This window comes from Trifolium pratense, linkage group LG2 (assembly GCF_020283565.1).
Source record: "Trifolium pratense cultivar HEN17-A07 linkage group LG2, ARS_RC_1.1, whole genome shotgun sequence".
Classification (NCBI taxonomy): domain Eukaryota; kingdom Viridiplantae; phylum Streptophyta; class Magnoliopsida; order Fabales; family Fabaceae; genus Trifolium; species Trifolium pratense.
The window spans coordinates 32,708,797-32,729,486 of NC_060060.1; the positions used below are offsets into that span (position 1 = coordinate 32,708,797).

Consider the following 20,690-nt stretch of genomic DNA (forward strand, 5'->3'; position numbering starts at 1 on the left):
CGCTTTCTAGATAGCAACGCCAACTACAAACGGAGTTCATTTTCTCATCTGAACTATCATCTTCATAATCAGGAAACTAAATCAACTTCTAGATGCTCTTCAACATCTTGTTCATCCATCAAATTTGCAACTATCTCTAAATCTTCATCATCTTGTTCATCCATGGAATCTTCCACAATCTCTAAATCCATGGGGTATTGAAATATTTCTAGAAATATTGGTTCTTCATCCTCTTCACTATCAACAACAATCTCATTTTCCATAGAATTTTCTACTAATTTTGGAAATTTTGTTGAATCTTTAGAATTTTTCATGTTACTAATGTGGAGTAAATTAAAAGATGAGTCCTTGTAGAAAATTTAGTATGTATATAAAGAAGGCATGTACCAATGAAAAATTGCAATGAAACATCAAACAAGTAGTTATTTCCTCTTCTCGTATACTGCTATTCAAAGATGACTTTGTATTGGTAATAAGTAAACTGTAAAAGCATGCATGGGAAAGTTAAAAAGAAAATATAGAAAAAGTAATAACAAGGATATTTTAGGAAGATCAACTAAAATTATACATTGGTATTCTAAAACGACTTACATTTTGGTATAATTTTTTTTCTTCCAAAATGACTTACATTTTTGAATGGAGGGAGTAATTTGTAATTGTCAAACTTTAATTTTTTTATGCAATAATATATTTTAAAAAAAATATTTGCTTTGCATAATCATCAACCCTAGTCGACATGTACATATGTTGATTTTAATTTTAGAATAACATTGAGTAAAAAAAAATTGGAATAGCATAAAGGAAAATGCTAAACAATTTCTCCGGGGCACTAGTTAAGAGTATAAATAAGAAAATTTTATCTCGTAAATTATGCATTCAATGTTTTAATGATCTAAAAATGTATTCTCTCTCATCATTAACTTTTTTATTTGTTTCTTTTTTTAGATGTTTAACTAGTGTCCCGGGAGCACTGTTTAGCATGACCCTAACATAAATTATCAAAAACAAAGACCAAAAGACCATAATCTTATTGGACTTGCATAATCTACTGTGCTAGAGAAAAACAAAGACCATATCTAAAAAGTCAAACTATTCATAGTCAAGTTTGCAGCCGTTCAACTAAAACTTCTTGCAAGAACAGAACAAAAATCAATTGTTAAGTACTTATTCATAGTCAAGGTATATGTTTGAAATTTCCATAGAAAATTCCCAAACCATACTGGACAATAATAATCCTCACAAACAATCACATGCATGATAGTACACAACTTTGTCTATAAAAGTCCACAAAACACGTAAAATTAAAATCATTACCTCAAGCATACCAAAACTACTATTATCATAGACGAATAATATTAAGCTCTTTAGCTCAAAAAATGGCTTCCATCAATTTTTGGTCATTCATTTTAGCACTTCTATTTATAATATTTTCATCAATGACAAATGTTGAAGGTGCACGTAACCTTCAAATGATACATGAAGTGTCCAAAGTTGACTTGCCAGCACTACCTGCTCTGCCAGCATTGCCAGCACTGCCTGCTTCGCCAGGACTTACAACCAATACTGTTATACCAATTGTGCCTCAAGTTCCAATCACTGTGCCTACACCATAAGTACCTAATGTTGATTAATGCTAGTAATTTGTACCGTTTATTTTGATTAACATATATATATATATATATATATATATATATATATATATATATATATATATATATATATATAATAATTACGCATGAATAAAAGTAGACTGGTGACCAGCGCAGACCAGCTGCGCTGCTAAATATTTTTTTTGTACTTTGTACTTTTTATGTGTTTGTTAAAATTTGGTTTATGTCATTTAAGGATATTTCTGTTGGGTTGGGGGTTTCATTTGTACTTTATTATGAATATGAATATGTATCATATAGAATTTCTACAATCCAAAGTTTTTAACTTAAACTTTATCATCATAATCTGTCAAGTAATATTCTTTACTGCAATTTTCCGGTGATGGGTCAGGGATGAATGTGTTGAAGAACAATTCAGAGTCTTTAAGTCCAACAACCCTTTTCTCTTGTTCTTCTGAAACTTCTCTTGTGTGTTTGGGATCAGAAAAGCTTGAAGAAGCACCAATGGCGATGATATAAAGTAGTTTTGGTATAGGAAAAGTTGATAGAACGGTTGGGATTGGGAAAAACAGGCATAGAGAAAATAAAAGAAAATAATCACAATACAAGAATATAACGTGGAAACTCCAAAACTAGAGAAAAAATCACGACTGTTGTCAAAATCGACAACTAGAGAATAAAAACTATGCGAAAATTGTTACAACACATAGACTACCCTCAACCACCTTGAGGGCCCCATACACCCACAACAAATACCTAATTACACATCACAGCACACTAATAAAAAAGTACAAGAAATAAATAAAAAGTCTGATATAAGCTTAAGGTCCTACAGACTGGTCCTACAGATTGGTTTTAGAGAATATCGGTTTTGTAAAAGATCCATTTTTTATGATTTTTAAACACCGATATGATGATACTCAGAATTTATAACAGGAAAAAGAAGTAAGGTTAATATGGTCAAAAAATTAAGGTTTTTAGAGCGGAGGGGTTTATTGTTTATCGATCAAGCATCGTGTTTTGAGAAGAATGAGAAAAGAGTTATAGAAAATTTTTGCTGCATATTTCAATTACAATTGAACTTTACGCAGACTAGATCGCTCTATTTGAGTCCGAGACTCTGAATATTTAGGACACTTTGTTTATACAGAAATTTATCTGGTTAAGCGTATTTAACCACATGACCATAAAATATTAATCACACGGTCAATCCCTACAAAAAGCCATTTAAATTTTGTTATTGTTCGTTCATACAGGGACAACATTACATTTTCATGTTCACGTTCAGGTGATTACATTATTCTTAATTCGATAATAGGGACAACACTACATTATTCTATGGATGTGGATTCAATCTTCAATAATAGACAAAATGTTTTAACTCTTAATTTATAACTTGAGAAGGAAAAAGAAACTAATTGGCACCGAGCAAACTTCAATATTAAAATCTGTTAAGATATTGTGTTCAAGTGGTTAATGAACTTTCACTATAATGAATTATTTGAAAAAATTCAAGTTCGATTTTTACCGTAAACAATTCTTGGCCAAGTTCAAATTGTACGGAGTTTTTTTTTTTTTGTGATTCAACACAATTTTTAAATCATCTAATTTTGATCATATGATGACGATGATGTACCGAGTGGATTTGCTTGAGTGTTCTAATAATAAATTGAGGAAATCGAAATTCTTAGTAGTATATCCCTTTGTTTTAGAGTCCATTGAAAGATTTGGACTTGGATCAATACAAATAACTATCGATTATGAAATAAAAGGAAAAAGTTAAATAAATAATTAATTAGAATTATGGTTGTGAATTTGCATCCGGTGGAGTAGATCCCAGCGGAGATTGTCCCGTTCGGAGCTCCGAAAACAAAGATTTTATTCCTGTGGGGATGGTGGCAAAAATCCTCCCACAGACACTTCGAGGCGGAGATCGGAGACGAAACATCCGTCCCCAGTGAATTTTCTGAATCCGTCCATATATACATTATATTATTATTATTATTATTAATATTATTATTAATATTAATATATATTAAATATTGATTTTTTTTTAAATAAAAAAAGTAATTGAGGAGTCATCTATTATTTTCTCCGCAATTTGTTTTTGTTATTTTAGTGTGAAGGGAAATAATTTGGGTCATATTTGCATGACTTTTATATTTAGTTTTTGCTGTTTCTAGTTGTTATAGGCTTTTTTAAGTAGTTTTACTAGCTTTTGGACTTCTTTCTTTTAAGTAGTCTTTAATCGGATGTTTTCTCTCTCCACCCTCCGTGAATCGTTTATCACTCTGAATTTCCAATTTTGCCCTTGAAAAAACTTCGGTTCGTAGAAACCGAAGTTTTTTTTTTGCCTTGAAAATAAATTTCGGTTTCCAAAAACAGAAATTTACTCTGAATTTGCACTAGTAAAAATTCGGTTTCTGCGAACCGAATTTTTCTGCAATGGCAAAATTGAAATATTGGGGGTATAAAAGATTCACGGGAGGTGGGAAGAGAAAACATACTTTAACCGTAGGTTTCTTTCTTCTGTTTTTGTGACAGTTTTTTCTCTAAAAATGACTCCTAGTCGTAAACGTAAAGCCCAAACAGAAATGGTTCCCGATGAGGTTCCGCCAACACAAGCAACTCAAACTACTCCAAATGAGAGACACAGTGTATGTATGTTTTCAATTCTGAAACAGCCAAAATTGATTCTAGACGTGTAGAATTGATTCTGACTTGTTTGGTTTTTAAAAAGTAAAATTGATTCTGCCTCCAGAATTGATTCTACTTGAAGCTAGAAATTGTAGCTTCTGATTCTAAAATTGATTTTTACACTCAAATTCTTTGTTCCACTCACTTTTATATGAATAAATCCAAACATAAATCAATTTTGTTAAACTCAATTCTATCAAAATCAATTCTATCAAACTTCATACTGTCAAAATCAATTATGTCCATTACAGAACCAAACGCATTCAAGATCAAGATGCAGGAGCTGCTGTTGTGCCGAATGTAAGTCCTAATAAAAAAGGACTAAAATCTGATGTTTGGACACATTTCAGAAGGGAACAAATAGACGGTGTTTGGAATATATGCAAATACCGTAATAAAAGACTTGGTTATGAATGCATTGTTTTTATTTTTTTTTAAAAAGAAAAATGCAAAATATTTGTTTTTTATAAATATGACAGAAAAAATAACGTCATACTACTATCATAATTTGACCGAAAAATAAAGAAGTTTTGTTAATAGTTGCTTATGTAAATAGATAAACTATTGTGTTATTTCATAATCAAAAATTGTGTATTTACAAGTTATTTTTTCATAAACTATATTGAAAAACTTATAATAATACGTAAAATCTTATTTATTTGCAAGTTGTTTCGCATAAGCTCAAAATAAGTCAATCCAAATTATAAAACAAAGAGCGATGTAATTTTTTCTTACAGTCATGGAGCAACGTAAATAAAAAAATTCAATTATTTGGTAAAGATTGCTATAAGGCTACTCTGATCAATGTTTATTAAAAAAATGGCATGGTTTATATTTTACATGAACATAAAAGGGTAAAGTTGAGTTTTAGATAAAACAATAAGGGTAAAATTGAAAATAAAAATGATAAATTATAAGCTCATAAACTGTAAGCTAGTAAAATAAGTAAGCTCATGATGAAAAGACTGTTAACAAACAAATCTTTTAGATTATAAACTATAAGATATAAGTTATAAGCTAGTTTATTGTTCTAGCCAAACAGAGTCAAAGTTTTTTAGATTATGCATAGTAAATCCATATGCATATCTTAACAGAATTTACAGCAAACAAAACATTATACCAATATTCATTCATAATTAAAATTTAAAATTTTCAAGTAAAAAAAACGTTGATAAACAACTGACATAATTTTTTATATTTGCCAAATTCTTCTTAATTAGTATGAAAATTGTGCACCAGTTAATTACTAATTGTCAACCTTTAATTTTCTTTTATGCAATAATATATTTTTAAAAAATTATTTGCTTTGCATAATCCACAATCCTAGTCGACATGTACATCCAGTCGACTTTAATTTTTGAATAAACTTAAATTTACTAAAAAAAATTGGAGGTACAAAGATCATAATCTTATTGGCCTTGCATAATTCACGGCACTAGTCGACATTAATTTTGGAATTACATTCCTCAAAAATCAAAATTTATTTGCAGCCATTAAACTAAAGCTTCTTGCATAAGAGAACAAAAATCAATTACTACTACTACATTACATTAATATGAATCACATGATGTACAAAATTCAAGGTATATGTTTGATTTTACAATAGAAAATTCCCAAACCATACAATACTAATCCTCACAAACAATCACATGCATGATAGTACACAACTTTGTCTATAAAAAGTCCACAACACATAAAATATAAATCATTATCTCAAGCATACCAAAACTATTATCATAGACCAATAGTATTAAGCTCTTTAGCTCACAAAAAATGGCTTCCATGAATTTTTGGTCATTCATTTTAGCACTTCTACTTATAATATTTTCATCAATGACAAATGTTGAAGGTGTACGTAACCTTCAAAAGATACATGAAGTGTCCAAAGTTGACTTGCCAGCACTACCTGCTCTGCCAGCACTGCCTGCTTTGGCAGCACTGCCTGCTTTGCCAGCACTTACAACCATTCCAATCATTTCTGGTGTGCCTGGAGTGTCTATACCATAAGTACCTAATGTTGATGAATTCTAGTACTTTCTACTGTTTATTTTGATTAACACACGTGTATATATATATATATATATATATATATATATATATATATATATATTATATAGAAAATAATTACGCATAACAAAAGGTAGACGGGCGACAAACTGCGTCGCTAAACATTACTTCATACTTTGTACTGTTTGTGTATTTGCTAAAATTTGGTTATGTCAATTAAGGGTGTTTCTGTTGGATTGGGGGTTTCATTTGTACTTTATTATCAATATGAATATGAATATGCATCATATTGAATTTCTACAATCCAAAGTTTTTAACTTAAACTTTATCATCATAATCTGTCAAGTAATAGTCTTTACTGCAATTTTCCGGTGATGGGGTCAGTGATGAATTTGTTGAAGAACAATTCAGAGTCATTAAGTTCAACAACCCTTTTCTCTTGGATTTTTTCGGGGGCACTAAAAAAAGATAATATAAAAATTAAATACGAATTTTTTTTTAACGACTAAATTTTATTAATAACGCAACTGAGCGCGAGACGAGTATAGTGCGTGAAACAAACACATAGATCACATTACAATACAGAAAATAAAACTAAAACTTACTACCAAAAAAAAAAAAAAATAAAACTAAAACAACACCTAAAATCATCAACACCCATGACGGGCCTTACACCAAATACCATCAACCCTACCCATCCAACTCAAGCTCCATAACCACAACCCCAGCTATATTTTGTACGAAAATTATATTTTGTACAAAATTTTGATAATCAATAAATCAAATTACATATTTGAAAATAATAATCTGTATGTCAAGTGACTTGAAATAATCAATAATTGACTTTGAACTAATACTCACACAAAGTTTATCATTAGAAAATTATATTTTTATTATTATATTACATATATACTAAAAAAAATATGTGTTTTTAATTGAAAAGAGTTGTGTCTTTTTTAGAAAAAAAAATAGAAATTGTGCATTTTATGTATTGATATATATATATATAGATGAAAATTAACTTTTTTTAGGAAAATGTACTTGCTAATGGCTTAAGACAAAGTTTTGTCACCAAATAATTGATTTCCTTTTAAAAAAAACAAAAAAACTACCAAGGGTGCTTGGGCGCAACATTTATCCGCTCGGTCAGTCCACAATATTAATCTTTTTACTCCGAAACAAATATATATAATATACATTTGTAATTTTATAAAACTATTAAGAATATACTAGTAATTTCTTATTTTTCCGAGAGTGGCAAGGCCACCCACAACACTCATGGTTCTGCCACTAAGATCAAATGTGTATGGGATTGCTGTTAAAAAAAAAAAATTGTGTATGGAATTATTGCAACTTTTAACAAAACAAGAATTGAGATAATCCCAATTGACATGAGCCCAAATTTTGCAACCCATATAAATATTTTCATTCTGTTTGGTTTTATAGAAGATCAGTTTTTGTAAAAGATCTATTTTTTATGATTTTTAAACATTGATATGATACTCAGAATTTATAACAGGAAAAAGAAGTAAGGGTAATGTGGTCAAGAAATTAAGGTTTTTTTATTTGTTTACAATGTGTTGGGGATTGAACCCATAATCTATAGCGTACTACCAAAACTCCTCACCACTAGATCAAACCTAGTGGCTTAGAAATTTAAGTTTTTAGAGCGGAGGGGTTAATTATTTATCGATCAAGCATCATGTTTTGAGAAGAATGTGAAAAGAGTTATAGGAAAATTTTGTTTCAGTTTTCAATCACAATTAAACTTTAGCTTGAGTCGTAGACTAGATCGCTCTATTTGAGTTTGTGACTCTAAATATTTAGGACACTTTGTTTATACAGAAAATTTATCTAATTAACATATTTAACCATACACTACAAAAAAACATTCATTTACCGACGGAAATTACTAGCAGTTTTGACCCTCTGTAGCTTACTGGCGGCCTAAACCCCCAATAAGTATAAAAAACCGCCACAAACTAAACAAATATTATTTAAACAACAAAATTTAAACTTACTGGCGGACCTGGTCGCCAGAAACTGGGTTTTCTATTAGTGGCGGTCCAGGCCGCCATAAAAGTGTGCGAACGAAACATTTACTTGCGGTCCTGGACGTCTATAATTGTCTTTTCAATTACCGGCGGTCCAGGCCGCCATTACCTATGCAAGAATTTAAAAAAAAAAATAGTTGTACACGTCTTTGGAAATTTTTAAAAAATAATATATGGCCATAAAATATTAATCACATGGCCAATCCCTACAAAAAGCCATTCAAATCTTTTAATTGCTCATATAGGGACAACATTACATTTTCATGTTCACGTGATTACATTATTCTTAATTCTATAGGGACAACACACATTATTCTACGGATGTGGATTCAATCTTCAATAATAGACAAAATGCTTTAACTCTTAATTCAACTTGAGAAGAAAAAAAGAAACTAGTTGGACCTAGTAAACTTCAATCAATACATGATTAGAATCCGCACGCAAGATATTGTATTCAAGTGGTTAATGAATTCTATTATGATGAATTATTTGGAAGAATCCAAATTCAATTTCTACCGTAAACAATTCTTGGCCAGATTCAAAATATATAGAGTGCATTTTTTTTTTTTTTGTGAAGATGCTTATTTATAGACTACAAGTCCTTGAAGGCTATTCAACATAATTTTTAAATCATCACCTGATCTTGATCACATGCAAATGACGATGAGTGTTCTAATAATAAATGGAGGAAATCTAAATTTTTAGCATATGCCTTTGTTGTAGAGTCCATTGAAAGATTTGGACTTGGATCAATACAAATAACTATCTATGTTTATTAAGCTATTTGAAATAGCGTTTGAAAAATAAGTTATAAGCTAGTAAAATAAGCTATAAGCTCGTGATGAAAACTGTTAGCAAACAAGTCTTTTAAATTATAAGTTATAAGACATAAGCTATAAGCTAGCACATAGCCAAACAGAATCAAAGTCTCTTAGATTATCTATAGTAAAATCCATATGCATATCTTAAATTTAAGCAAACAAAACATTATATCAAATATTCATCCATAATAAAAATTTAAAATTTTCAAGTAAAAAAAAGTTGATAAACATCTGACATAAATTTTTATATTTGCCAAATTCTTCTTAATTAGGAGTATGAAAATTGTGCACCAATTAATTACAAATTAGTCAATCTTTAATTTTCTTTTATATTAAAAAAAATTATTTGCCTTGCATAATGCACAACCCTAGTCGACATGTACATCCAGTCGACTTTAATTTTGGAATAAACTTCAATTTACTAAAAAAAATTGGAGGTCCAAAGATCATAATTTTACTAGTCCCACACCCGTGCGATGCACGGGTGTTATGCGGTATTTTATATTATAATAATGTTGAATTCACTTCTTTTAATCACATGTGCAATAACATCTAAAACAATTAAAATAGAGACATATTATTTAGATTAAAATATCAATCAATATATGAGATTTAAATTAAAACGAAAGCTAATAATCATTACCAACTATTTTTTCTTCTTCAGTTGAATTCAAAATATCTTGGAATGGCATGAAGTCAAAATGGTTCAATGGAATGTGTGGAGCATCGATCTTGGTAAATGTAGTAGTGTGCGATGCACGGACATTATGCGTTGTTTTATAATGAAGCGTCAAAAAATTATTTGTATAAATAGTAAATTAATAATTGAAACAATAGATGTTATCAAAATAATATTAGCAATAAAACTTAATTAAAAATATTAACAATATGAATTATATTTGTAATTGCATTTCAAACAATTTATTTGTAGTGTTTCGTAAATATCATGCAAAGTCCCACTGCAGAAATATCACAAATTAGACAATAAGAATGCTAAGAAAAAAAATAAATATTGAATATTAAAAGGGAAAGAAATGAAGAAATAAGGATGAGAAAGAGGGTTGGGTAGAAGGGTTATACAATGACTATGATAAAGTGTTAAAATAGAATAAAGAACATCAAAATCTATATATACTTGCAAAATCAACAAAATAGTTTCACTCGTTAAATACAAAGAAAAAGAAAGATACAATAAAATCATAAAATTTCAGAAACATATCATTCTTCTACAACACTAATAACCCTTCAAAATAGAAATTTCACATGTCCATATATATATATATATATATATATATATGAGGAGGGATATATGACATATATATTATAAAATAATTAATTCACAAAACTATTTTTATTATGGTGGGAATGTCAATCAAAAGGCTTGGCACTAAAAAAACATTAAAAGAGGTTATTGTTTCACTTATTATCTAACTCTTGATTTATCCACAAAAAGAAATGATCCAAAGGCTATGATTGATTGATATAATTAGGGTTAGGATTAGTTGTAGGAGAACTATCTAGAATTTATATATATAGATTGGCCTTGCATAATCCAGGGCGCAAGTCGACATTAATTTTGGAATTACATTCCTCAAAAGTCAAAATTTATTTGCAGCCATTAAACTAAAACTACTTGCAGAAGAGAACGAAAAATCAATTATTATTACATTGATATGAATCACATGATGTATATATCTAAAAAATTAAACTATCCATATTCAAGGTATATGTTTAATTATACCATAGAAAAGTCCCAAACCATACAATACTAATCCTCACAAACAATCACATGCATGATAGTACACAACTTTGTCTATAAATATAAGCCCACAAAACACATTAAATATAAATCATTATCTCAAGTATATACCAAAACTATTATCATAGACCAATAGTATTAAGCTCTTTAACTCAAAAAAATGGCTTCCATGAATTTTTTGTCATTCATTTTAGCACTTCTACTTATAGTATTTTCATCAATGGCAAATGTTGAAGGTGCACGTAACCTTCAAAAGATACATGAAGTGTCCAAAGTTGACTTGCCAGCACTACCTGCTCTGCCTGCATTGCCAGCACTGCCAGCACTGCCTGCTTTGGCAGCACTGCCTGCTTTGCCAGCACTTACAACCATTCCAATCATTTCTGGTTTGCCTGGAGTGTCTATACCATAAGTACCTAATGTTGATGAATTCTAGTATTTTATACTGTTTATGTGTTTGTTAAAATTTGGTTTATGTCATTTAAGTGTGTTTCTGTTGGGTTGGGGGTTTCATTTGTACTTCATTATGAATATGAATATGTATCATATTGAATTTGTATAATAAACCATAGCTTGAAGAAGCTGCAATGGTTATGATGATGAAGTTAACAATGATATAAAGAAAAGGAAGAGTTGATATAATTGTTGGGTAAAATAGAAATAGAGAAAATAAAAGAAAATAATCACAACACATGAATATGAAGTGAAAACTCCAAAACATGATAAAAAATCACGGCTGTTGTCAAAATCGACAACCAGAGAATAAACACTATGTGTAAATTGTTACAACACAGACTACCCTCAACCACCTTGCGGCCTCTACTATACCAACAACAAATATCTAACTACATCTCACAACACACTAATAAAAGAGTATAAGAGAAAAACAAAAAGTCAGATATAAGGTTAAAGTGACAGTGACGGGTGCATCTAAAAACAAAAAAGTTAGGTCTAATATATAATCTTGATTTCCCCATGCTTCACCACTTTAAGCGATGTGAGACTTCTCCAATAACTAATTTTTTAACGATCTTCTTTATTTAAGAAACTGAGCGATGTGAGATTTGACAATCAACCTCAACAAGAACACGATCAAATGTATATGGGATTATTGCAACTTTTAATAAAACAAGAATTGAGATAATCCCAATTGACATGGGCCCAAATTTTGCAACCCATATAGATATTTCCATTTTGTTTGGTTTTAGAGAAGATCGGTTTTGTAATAGATCCATTTTTTATGATTTTTAAACATTGATACGATGATACTCAAAATTTATAACAGGAAAAAGAAGTAAAGGATAATATGGTCAAGAAATTATGTTTTTTACTTTTAGTGCGGAGGGGTTTATTGTTTATCAATCAAGCATCATGTTTTGAGAAGAATGAGAAAAGAGTTATAGGAAAATTTTGCTGCAGATTTCAATCACAACTGAACTTTAGATTGAGTCGCTGACTAGATCGCTCTATTTGAGTACGAGACTCTGAATATTTAGGACACTTTGTTTACACATGGCCAATCCCTATAAAAAGCCATTTAAATTTTGTAATTGTTCATATAGCGACATTACATTTTCATGTTCACGTCATTACATTATTCTTAATTCAATAATAAGGACAACATTACATTTTTTTTTTTGTGTGAAAATGCTTATTTATAGATTACTAAGTCGTTGAAGGCTATTCAACACAATTTTTAAATCATCATCTGATTTTGATCACATCATGATGATGTATTGAGCGGATTTGCTTGGGTGTTTTAATTCTAATAATAAATGAAAGAAATCTAAATTCTTAGCATACGCCTTTATTGTAGAGTCCATTGAAAAATTTGGACTTGAATTAATACAAATAACTATCAATTATAAAATAAAAGTAAAAAAAGGTTTTGTTAAAAAAAAAAGGAAAAAGTTAAATAAATAATTAATTAGAAGGCCGACTTAAGATGAAATCAATTATAAAAAATAGAATCAATTAATCAATGTAAAAAGTCATAGAGACGTACACTACTAGAAATTTACTATTTTTCTGCAAAAAAATATTCACAGATTTTCTGCAGATTTCACACTTAGGATTCATATCCTGCGGATTTAGCGTATAAAATGTTGTTCAATTTATCTCGACGATTATTTTCAAAATATAAAATTTTCATAATTTTTTATAAAAGATATTAATGATCAAAGTTTTTTTTTTTGAAAAAAAATTAATGATCAAAGTTATGCATTGACATATGTGCAAAAATATAAAACGACAAATAAAAAGGAACGGAGGGAATGATATATTAAAAAAAATTATTTGCCTTGCATAATCCACAACCCTAGTCGACATATACATCCAGTCGACTTTAATTTTGGAATAAACTTAAATTTACTAAAAGAAATTGGAGGTCCAAAGATCATAATCTTATTGGCCTTGCATAATCACAACTGAACTTTAGGTTGAGTCGCAGACTAGATCGCTCTATTTGAGTACGAGACTCTGAATATTTAGGACATTTTGTTTACACATGGCCAATCCCTATAAAAAGCCATTTAAATTTTGTAATTGTTCATATAGCGACAACATTACATTTTGATGTTCATGTCATTACATTATTCTTAATTCAATAATAAGGACAATATTACATTTTTTTTTGTGTGAAAATGCTTATTTATAGATTACTAAGTTGTTGAAGGCTATTCAACACAATTTTTAAATCATCATATGATCTTGATCACACGATGATGATGTATTGAGCGGATTTGCTTGGGTGTTCTAATAATAAATGAAAGAAATCTAAATTCTTAGCATACGCGTTGTTGTAGAGTCCATTGAAAAATTTGGACTTGAATTAATACAAATAACTATCAATTATAAAATAAAAGGAAAAAAAGGTTTCGTTAAAAAACAAAAAAAATAAAAAAGGAAAAAGTTAAATAAATAATTAATTAGAAGGCCGACTTAAGATGAAATCAATTATAAAAAATAGAATCAATTAATCAATGTAAAAAGTCATACAAACACTACTAGAAATTTACTATTTTTCAGCAAAAAAATATTCACAGATTTTCTGCAGATTTCACATTTAGGACTCATTTCCTGCTGATTTCGCACTTAGGACTCATTTTCTGCGGATTTAGCATATAAGATGTTTCAATTTGTCTTGACGATTATTTTTAAAATATAAAATTTTCATAATTTTTTATAAAAGATAATTAAAGATATTAATGATCAAAGTTTTTTTTTTGAAGAAAGATTAATGATCAAAGTTGTGCATTGACATATGTGCAAAAATATAAAACGACAAATAATTAAAAGGAACGGAGGGAATGATATATTAAAAAAATAATTATTTTCCTTGCATAATCCGCAACCCTAGTCGACATATACATCCAGTCGCCTTTAATTTTGGAATAAACTTAAATTTACTAAAAGAAATTGGAGGTCCAAAAATCATAATCTTATTGGCCTTGCATAATCCACAACGCTAGTCGACATACAATCGACATTTATTTTGGAATTACACTCCTCAAAAGTCAAAAAATATTTGCAGCCATAAAACTAAATTAAGCTTCTTGCATATGAGAACAAAAATCAATTATTATAATTACATTGATGTGAATCACATGATGTATATCTAAAAAATTGAATTATTCATAAGGTATATGTTTGACTATACCATAGAAAATTCTCAAATATACAATACTAATCCTCACAAACAATCACATGCATGATAGTACACAACTTTGTCTATAAAAGTCCACAAAACACAAAATATAAATCATTACCTCAAGTATACCAAAACTATTATCATAGACCAATAGTATTAAGCTCAAACAAATGGCTTCCATGAATTTTTTGTCATTCATTTTACCACTTCTTCTACTTATAGCATTTTCATCAATGACAAATGTTGAAGGTGCACGTAACCTTCAAAAGATACATGAAATTTCCAAAGTTACCTTGCCAACACTACCTACTCTCCCAACATTGCCAACACTGCCAACACTCCCAACACTACCAACTTTGCCAACATTGCCAACCATAACCATTCCCGGTGTGCCTGGAGGGCTTATACCATAAGTACCCAATGTTGATGAATTCTAGTTTTTTGTACTGTTTATGTATTTATTAAAATTTGGTTTATGTCATTTAAACTTTAAAGGGTGTTTTTTTTTGTTACAAAAGAGGGGTAAAGCCTCATTTAAAGGTGATCCTGTTGGGGGTTTCATTTGTACTTTATTATTAATATGATATGATATGAATACGTATCATATTAAATATGTGGCCTATGTAGCTATTGTTTATTATATATAGTTAATTTCGAATATATCTTTTCTCATCATACCATGCAAGGAATTATGTGGTACGAATAGTCACCATGATTTGTACTTCCTCCGGTCATTTTTATAAGAAACACTTTAAAAAAATCATACAGACTAACTAAACACATTGTAAATATATAGTTATTTTCATTTAATACTTTAAAAAATTAATTTAACATACGTCTTTGTAAATAGTTTTTTTATTTAATACTCTATAACAATAGACTACTAACATTTTGTCAAAAAAAAAATAGACTACTAACATTATATTGGTCCGGATGAAAAGAAACTTGAATATCTTAAATAACGTTTTATGTCCAAATTTTGTGGATGAAAAAAATTGTGAATAAAAAGGAATTAATACTCTACTAAATATAGTCTGTTTTTTCAATAGATATTAGTCATTGGTAATTTTCGTATATAGTTTTCACCAATAATGTGATTACTAACAAAATGAGTCCTTCGAAGTAAAACAAATGAAAGAAAAAAAACAAAATGAGTCCTTCGAAGTAAAAAAAATGAAAGTAAAAAAATTAATCCTTCAATTTTACAAATTAGCAATTTTGTCTTTAAAATTGTAACATGTAAAGCGAAAAAGATTTATTAGTTAAGTTCAATCGTTAGAAAATATGATGTGACACTTGATTTAGATTCCACATCACTATCATGTACTCCTATATAGGATAGAAAAAATTGAGAACCTAACTCCTGGCATTTTGCTCAACTATTTTATTCTTTTTCCATGACAATGATCTGGAATTTAACTTATTATGTCATGGTAACCAACAGTTGAATTTAATTGTGGGTCGTTTTACAATTTGAAGGACATAATTGTTAATTTGTAAAAAATAAAAATAAATTATTAGTTTGATTGATTCCTATCATATCAAGAATAACATTGTATTTTGGATGGGAGGACGATGTCTCGGTCTAAGATAAAAAAAATACAATCAAGGTTTAAAGAGCACTTCAAAAATTATTTATGTTTATCTCCCTTCAAATACACTACCAAAACTCAAACCTAGAACTTTTTTCTCAACATGAAAATTGCTTATGCACTCAAGAAATTTTATACAAAAAATTCGCCTTTTTGCGGCGGTTTTTTAGTGGGGGTTTCTCAAAACCCCCGCAGAATGCTACAAAAGTGACAGAATTTACCTTTTACTGGCAATTTTTTACTGGAGGTTTTCCCGAACCCCCGCAATATACTTCAAATTAATTCCAATTCTTTTCACTCCCCGCTCTATACCTTTTCCCTCTGGCGCTTTTTTAGTTTTTATTTTCCCACTTTTTTATTTTCATTTCTTTTCCCACGTTTTTATTTTCATTATATTTTTCTAAACAACAAAAAAAAAAAAAAAGGAAAGAGAACATTGTTGTTAGTAACACGCAGAAGAACAACCGCTCCTCAAAAGTCTTTCGGTCGGCGCCGCTTCATGGTTAGTAATCACTTCCAGGTTCAATTGTTTTCACTCCCCGCTCACAGTACTCTTCCAGGTTCAATTTCGTTAGAAAAGGAAACCCAACACTGTTGTTCGATTTCGTTAGAAAAGGAAACGCAACACTGTTGTTTGATTTTGTTAACCTCAATTCCTTTTCAATTTATGATTTCTATTTGGTTTCAAAAAATTTCGTTAGGGTTTCTATAATTTCTCTACTTAGGGTTTCAATGATTTATCTACTTAGGCTTTCCTTCTTCGTATGAATTGATTTGTCATTGAAAAGATTTGAAATGTTTTTTGTGTTATTTTTGTAGACTGGTTAGACGAATAAGTGCATATAGTGTTGGTTGATTGAAAGTTGATTGTTAGAGGAAGGGAGTAACAACAAGAAAGAATCATTTGAGGTAATCATTGTCACTTATTTTTTAGTTTTATTGAGTGCATGTAAACTGTTTGATCAAAGTTCTTAATGGTTGGTTTTCCTTAAATTATTAGGTAATTATGAGGAAAAAAATCACTCTTTTTTTCCCTTTCTGTGTTTTCCACTCTTTTGAACAGAGTGAGTTTCATTTTGCTGCTTCATTTTGCTGCTTAATTTTCCTTTAGTAAGTTGAGATTAATATTTGATACATAATTCCACTTGGTAATTATTGTCATTACGGACTTTTCAATCATAGAGTTTTACATAAATAGCTATAATTTAAAAACAACTTACAATACCCTTTAAACTGCTTTGCGCTTTTGTTGTCTGCTGTGTTTGCTTTTTCTTCCTGTAACTGTTTTTTTTTATTTTTCTGCTATAGTTTAGGACTGGTTGTTGCTGCTCTCACTTGGACTGCCCTGTTGGTTTTGGTTTTTCCTGTAGTGCCTCCAGGGCCGTCTCCCACAATTTGGAGGCCCCAGACTAATAATAAAAATGGACCCCAAATAAAAAAATATATAATTTTTTATAAAAAGAACAATATATATTTAAATTGTAAATAACATTAAAAAATAATCATTATAAGATGGGATGAGTAGCTAAACTGATTGTAATATATTTTTTTTGTTACAAGAGAGAACAACTCATTGTAATATACTAACAACTAACGATTTCATATTAAGAAAAATAGTCATTGACCTCAAATAAAATTTAAAAAAATGACAAAATAAAAAAATATTGTCACGGGTGGGAATTGAAGCCACCACCTCCTCCAACTTTGAAACATTTGGAGAGTTGCTGACCACTAGGCCAACAGGCAATTCATGAACTTTGGTGTCCGAAAAACTACTTAAGGCAATAATTTAAATTATGGGTTTGAAAAAAAAAAATTGAGGCCCCATTTTTTTGGAGGCCCTGGGCTGTAGGCCTGCTTGCCTAGGCCCAAAACCGGGCCTGAGTGCCTCATGGACTTAGTTGTTCCATTGTATGTTTCTAACCCATGTAGCACTTCTTGTGCTTGTGGGCTTTATTAATAAATCTTTAGCTTCTAAAAAAAAAACCCTTTGAACCATTCTAATTCCCAAAGGTCAAAGCTCAATCAATCTATGTTTTGGCATAGAGAATCCTTATAGCATATATTGTGTCAAATTTAGGCCACTAATTGAGTATCTTGCTCTTTTTGGATAAAACCAGGTTACAAGAAAACTAGCCATTCTTGATTTCAATGTCTTCCAACATACTTTCAAGCCCCTTCAAATGATTTTCTAGAACATATAGTTCATTCTGGTGCTTGTTCTTATCAAGCAAGTTTGTAGCCTTTGTAATTGCAAGATTGATCTTTTTAACTTTTTGAGATGATAGCTTTGATTTAACATCCTCATTCTTTAGAGCATTCGTCAGCTTGTAGATGCAGTCATCTAATTCATTCATTACCTTAGCCTTTCTTAGGAATCTCTCATCTTAGAATAAAAGAACCAAGCAGATTGTTGTCTGCAACACTTGCTCTCTCACCCTCATAAACCTCAATAGAGGCGCCACAACTATCCTTAGATGTTGCATATCCTTTTGCTAATGATAGGAGAAGTTAAACACTGCTCAGTCAGTTAGTTACAACCTTACAGGGGTGTAGGATAATCCCTCAGTCAGTGTAAATAGATTCTTTATTAACAAGAAATACAGTTACAAAATTCAAAAGAGATGAAATCTCAATTCTCTCTAATAGAGACTTTAACTCTTATCATGTGAGTTTAACCTACAAAGAATCTTCTATTTTAGTATCATCGTTTTAAAACAGAACATACAAGATATCAAAATCAACAAATAAACATATTTTAAGACAGGTCTAAATTGGGTTATTGCTTCAGCATAAACAGGGTCACTGAATCCAGTAAGCTGAAGAATGTCTAGTTATAGCTTTGAGTTCATGTAAGTGTGTCTAGTTATATATATGTGACTATATTAGGTATATATATGTGACTATATTTAAATTAGTTGTAGCTTTGGGTTCATGTAAGTGTGTCTAGTTATAGTTATATATATGTGACTATATTTAAGTTAGTTGAATAGCTTTGGGTTAATGAGTTCATCTGCATGTAAGTGTGTCTAGTTGTATATATTATTCTGGTGTGTAACATGCAAATGTGCCTAGTTATCTTCTTTTTGCATGTAAGTGGCTAGGGAGCTTTTTGTAGTGTTCTTTTGGTGTGTTGGCCTGTTGTTTATAATCCTAGAAAAAATGGCAGATGCAAAATTGTATTTCATTTTGGTTTGTTGTAACTGTGTTTGTTTGTGGAAGCTTTGTCAAATATTTTAACTAATTAAATTGTTATTTTTATTTTCAGCCTGACGTTGCAAGTGAGTCTGATTCACCGTTTAAGGCAAGAGGATCAAGTGGTGGAAGCAATATCTGATGCAAGATTATAATTAGGATTATTACATATTATAGTTTTATCAAACAACATTTTGTTGGGTTATTTTAACATGTGTTTTTGATTCGGAAGGGTGGTCAAGAGTGATATTAATTCTATATTTTGTGAGGATGAATTTTATGCTATTATGAATTGTTAAGTTACATTTGATATTAGACGATATTTATATATTTATGTTGTTTTGAACCAAGTTTATGTCATTATGGTTATATATTATATATTTATTTGGAATATGAGTGAAATAACTTATTATATGCTTATGATATATATATTAAAAACTAAAAATAAACGTTCATGAAAGTATAAAAAATTAAATATAAAAACAAAATCCAGTATTGGTTTTACGGAGGTTAAAAACTCCCAGAAAATAAATATTTTAAATTCATCCGACATAGATTTTCTGGAGGTTAAGAATTCCCAGAAATTAAAGAAACTAAACTGTGGGGGTTTAAAACCCCCTCCTAATAACCTCCGCAGAATGACCGTGATACCAGCGGTTTTCGCGAACTGCCGCAAGTAAGTAAATAACCACCGCAACTATGCTATGGCAACCTATTACGCGGCAGTTTGAAAAAATCCCAGAAAACATATTACAGAGGTTGGAAACCCCCACTAAATAGGTACAAAACCGCCGCAAAAAGGCGCTTTTTTTTGTAGTGGATCTAGTTAACATATTTAACATATTTAACCATACACTACAAGAAAACATTCATTTACCGGCGGAAATTACTAGCGGTTTTGGTCCTCTGTAGCTTACTGGCGGCCTAAGCCCCCAATAAGTATAAAAAACCGCCACAAACTAAACAAATATTATTTAAACAACAAAATTTAAACTTACTGGCGGACCTGGTCGCCAGAAACTGGGTTTTCTATTAGTGGCAGTCCAGGCCGCCATAAAAGTGTGCGAACGAAACATTTATTGGCGGTCCTGGCCATCTGTAATTGTCTTTTCAATTACCGGCGGTCCAGGCTGCCACTACCTATGCAAGAATTAAAAAAAAAAAAACAGCTGTACACGCCTTAAAATTCGCCCAGTCAGTATTGTCGGCCTTGGCCGCCGCAAACGTCTTAGAAATTTTTAAAAAATAATATATGGCCATAAAATATTAATCACATGGCCAATCCATTCAAATCTTTTAATTGCTC

At 30.1% G+C, this 20,690-nt stretch overlaps 1 long non-coding RNA gene across 1 annotated transcript; it reads left to right on the forward strand.

The window, feature by feature from the left end:
- Positions 1–16,546: 16,546 nt before the first annotated feature.
- On the forward strand, positions 16,547–19,734 carry LOC123910572. Its single transcript, XR_006810235.1, has 3 exons — positions 16,547–16,691; positions 17,009–17,098; positions 19,458–19,734. It is a non-coding gene; the product is annotated as an uncharacterized LOC123910572 (long non-coding RNA).
- Positions 19,735–20,690: the final 956 nt, after the last annotated feature.